Source organism: Cervus canadensis, chromosome 7 (genome assembly GCF_019320065.1).
Source record: "Cervus canadensis isolate Bull #8, Minnesota chromosome 7, ASM1932006v1, whole genome shotgun sequence".
NCBI lineage: Eukaryota > Metazoa > Chordata > Mammalia > Artiodactyla > Cervidae > Cervus > Cervus canadensis.
In genome coordinates this window covers 1,909,593-1,914,518 of record NC_057392.1, presented here as the reverse complement: position 1 = coordinate 1,914,518, position 4,926 = coordinate 1,909,593, and positions in this window count along the sequence as shown.

Below are 4,926 nucleotides of genomic sequence, written 5' to 3'. Positions count from 1 at the left end.
CCTTTACAGCTTTTAAGGTTCTCTTTTTATTTTTAATTATTCCATTTTACTTATAATGTGTCTAAGTTTGGACTTTATTGGGTTCATTTTGTTTGGAACTCTGTGTGCTTCCTGGCCCTGAATGCTTATTTCCTGTTCTGGGTTAGAAAAGTTTTTAGCTATTATTTCTTCAAAATAAGTTCTCTGTTCCATTTTATCTCTTCTTCTGAGACCTTTATAGCACAAGTTTGATATGCTTGTGTTTTTCAAGAAGTTTGTTAAACTATCCTCATTTTAAAGAAATCAGTATGGTTTAATGAAGATAGAAGTTTTTTTTTTTTTTCTTTTTTTTTTCCTCTCCTATAAATAACATAAAGCCAGCATTCCAAGTTGGCTGGCTTCTCTGTTGTATGTAGTCAATCTGGAACTCAGATTTTTCTTTTTTCTCCACAAGCCCTAAGACCAATTTGCCTACATCTGTGTAGTTAAAGCTGAGTTGCAAGAAGTAAGGGAAAATAGATTGTGGTGGAAGATGGTCTCATGACTATTGTCCTCTGAGGCCCTGAGCTCTGGGAAGTTCTTTGTCCATTATCCTTCATGGCCACAACTCACTTCCTGTTTGTGCATATCCTCATTTTGTTTTTAATTGCTTTTTCTTTTTTAATGTTCAGCTTGATAATTTCCAATACTTTGTCTTCCAGTGTGCTGATTCATTCCTCTGTATCATCTAATCAACTGTTGATTCCCTCTAGAATATTTTTAAGTTTAGTGTATTATATTCTTCATCTATGGTTCTTCTTTATATTTTCTCTTTGTTAAACTTCTCACTGTGTTCATCTGTTTGAGTTTGTTGAGGTTATTATGATCATTACCTTGAACTTTTTAGAGGATAAATTTCTTATCTTTGCTTAGTTTTTCTTCTGGGGTTTTCTCTTGTTCCTTCATATTCTTCTGTCATATTTGGGTCATATTCCTCTCTCACCTAACTTTTCCTAATTCTTTATATTGATTTCTTTATGTTAGATAGGTCAGTTAGTTTCTCCAGCATTTCATAAGTGGTCTAATACAGGATATGTCATATAAGGCCCAGCAGCACCTTCCAGTCTGGTCATCAGAGCTATATGCCAGGGCCAGGTCTCAGGATACCTGGCAGGTTTGGTGCTGGTCCACTAATGTGCAAGGTTGGTTCCCTGGGCCCCAGAGTGCTGGGACTGGTGCTGACTGGCTGGTGGGAACACAAGTACTACAGTAATAGGCTAGAAGGAGGATTCAAAAATGGTGATTGCCAGCACTAGTGTCCTTGTAGTAGAACAAATTCCATAAAAAAAAAAAAAAAAATGGCTGCTGCTAGCATCTACTTTCCTAGGAGTCTTTCTTACCTCCTGCCTCTCTAGGAGGCTCACCAATATCAGCAAGTGTGTCTGATTTATACTTCTTTCAAATAGCTGCTTCTGTGCTGGGTCATGGAATATGTGAAATTTTGTGTGCACCTATTAAGAGCAGAGTCTGTGCTTCTTATAACCCTCTGTCTCTCCTATATGCAAGCCTCCCTGATCTCTTCAAAACAAAATATTCTTGGAGCTTGTCTTCCTCTTACAGCCCCTAGATTGGGGAGCTAGATCTTGGCCTTAGACCCCTTGTTCCCTGGGATGAACCTCTGCAATTGTGATTATTCTCCAGTTTGTGGGTTGCCTACCCCCACATTTGTGTCTGAATTATACTTGAGTATGTCCCTTTTGGGCTTCCCTGGTGGCTCAACTGGTAAAGAAACTGCCTGCAATGTGGGAGACCTGAGTTCGATCCCTGGGTTGGGAAGACTGCCTGAAGAAGGGAAAGGCTACCCATTCCAGTATTCTAGCCTGGAGAATTCCATGGACTGTATAATCCATGGAGTTGCAAAGAGTTGGAAGTGACTGAGTGACTTTCAATTCTTTCACTTCTTCCATGTCCCTTTTACCTTACTTTTTATAGATTATTATGTGTATCTTCAGATTTGGAAACTCTTTTCTGCTAGTCTTCGGTCATTATCATCAATATTTTCTCTGTAAACTTTTGGTGTGCCTGTCGGAGGAGGTGTGCTCAGGATCTTCCTACTCTGCCATTTTGTCCCCACCCTGGTTAAGCTTACTTTCTAAATTCAAGACATTCCATGCAAGCATTTTAATAATGTTTTAAACTATTTTAAGGATTAATAGAAACTATTATGTTATAGACGTTTACCATAGAGAGCAATTGAATGAAGATTTTTTAAAAATACCACTTTTTTTTTTTTTTTGGAGAGAGAGGCATGATAAACCACCTTTCTCCATATATACCTAAAAATCTATGTATTCATTCTAAATTTATAACACATAAATGTTTCATTTCCAACACAAATCCACAAATTAGCTACATTAAAAATGGTTCCAATATATTATTTGTGTCCATGTCTTTTCTGATTTTGCTTTTGTTTTGTTTTACTTTATTTTGTAGAAACAGCTTTAAATATTGCTTCTTTTTCAGATACATCCAAAGTCACACAAAAATGCTCTTCCCTGAAGACCTGCAGTCTTTTGTGATGATGATATTAAACACAAGCAGATCTACACAGGCAAGTCATTCACTACTTACACATATATACAGTTCTGTTTTTCTAGAGTGTCCCTAAATCTTGATTCTGTCATCTGAGAAGTCAATACCATTATGTTACTATGAAAGAAAAAAAGAAAAAGACTATATCTGAAAAAAAAGCGCTTCATTTACAAACTTGAATCTGGTTTATGAAAATAGATGAATTTTACTTATTAAGATTGTTCTTTGTCTACAGGCTAAAATGAGTCTTAATTTCTCTTGGTGGTGGTTTAGTCACTAAGTCATGTTGACTCTCTCAACTCCATGTACTGTAGCCTGCCAGGCTCCTCCATCCATGGGATTCTCCAGACAAGAATACTGGAGTGGGTTGCCGTTTCCTTCTCCATAATTTCTCTCATACTCTAACAAAATAATAAAATATAAGAATAATCTTAGACCTAAAGCTCAATAAAAATAAACTTTATATCGTCAGAGTTCAGTAGTTTAAGTCCAGCATCCTTCTTTTTCACGTCCCTCTCACTAAAATTCTGTACATAGGCAACACATCTTTCAGGATGTATAAAATTCCTACTTTACTACATTTATTCCTGAACTTCAGCGTTACGTGTTTTCTTTCAATCTAAGTGATTCTAGTCCAAAGTTAAATATGTGTTTAGACATTTTGACTGAAAACTTTGCACAAAGGATTCTCATTTTTATCATTAACATTTTTCATTATAATTCCCTAGAGTCATTAAATATATCATTGATATTTTCTAAATAATATACTCCACAATTTATGTCATGAAGTCATCAAGATTTTGGCTAAATTTAATTACTTTTCCATTCTAGTAAAAGTCATGACTCAATATTTATAGACACACTCATAACAATTTAGCATTTACAAGTTAGTATTGTTTGGTAGACTTTATACAGCTGTTTTTCATTTGTTGATTCCATTATTTGCTCACAAATATTCAAGTTGAAAAGAAAATTGAAACAAAACATTATTAATAACTGTGTTTCAGCAAAATGATCTCAATTATCCTACTTATTCAAGTGACATCTTTAAGTGTTAGCTCCAAATGCAGCTGTTTCCATACCCTTAAATATGACATCATGTGAATGAAATCATGGAGTCCAAATGCAACTTCTCTACCCTATTATTATCTATAAAGCTTATTTTTAGTAGTAAAATTTATGAATTCAGAGCATCATAGGATTTTATTTTTCATGTGTTATTTATAGTCTAAACAAATACCATCTGCAACATACACCTGCTACATTTACATATCATTCTACATATAATTGTTTCTCAAACTTATAATTGGAAATTATCCAACTTTTCCTTCATGTTTTAATTTAATAATACATACCAATATACATGACCAAAGTGGAATAAGTCATGGAAGAAGAAGAGACTGCAAATAGGAAATTAGGGAAGGAAGAAAGGGAGGAATGAAGAAAGGAAGGATGGACTAACTTCATACCTGACCATATGGAACTTACATTCTATTTCAAAAACTATATTTACAAGAATGGTAAAACATAACTTGGGGTGAAATTTAGTGCAAACTATTAAATAAAAAGTGGAAAATGTAGTGTAGGATGAGTTAGAGTAAACAGGTGTTTTGAACTGTACTTTTAATAATTATCTCATCTCACATTATTTTGAAGTTTAATCAAACTTATTTTCAAGGGTTTAGCATCATGCTTGAATTAGAATAAGTAATAAGTGGTAAATATTAATTATTTTCACTGCTACCACAACTACTATTGTTAACATTGTAAGTTGTTTTCATAAGAGTGAAGGAAGATTCATGAGGGAAATGGATAAGCAGTACAAGCAAAAGGATAACAGGATTGAGAGTTTAGTATAAGAACTGTCTTGATTAAATTTGAAAAACAAGGGAATATAGGTTGGAAAGTGATAAGATTGAACAGATTTTCTTAAAAGCCTCTTAGAATACTTTAAAAGAATTATTTTTTTAAATCTTCATGTTAATATATATTGGGGGAAAATAGAAGGCCAGAACTTGTAAAAAAAAGATAATAACAGTTTATAATTTTACCATTTTAATCACTGTGTTTTGATTTAGTTTCTCCTTAGGAAGATTTTCTCCATGCAGTTGTTTAAAAATACCTGGCATTGTAACTAGTATAATAATGCACACATATATTTGTGCCTTGCTTCTTTGCTTCTTTTTTAACACAATTCAAGCATTTTTCCCTTGTAGCTGCAAGCTATTTACAGCAATCATTTAATGTATTCAATTCAGCATAATTCTCTCTCTCCTTACTCCATCTTTCCTCCCACACTCCAGCCATACCAATGTACTTGCATTTTCTGAAGATTTCAAGCTATAACTTACATGTCTGTAACTTTTCTTACACTAT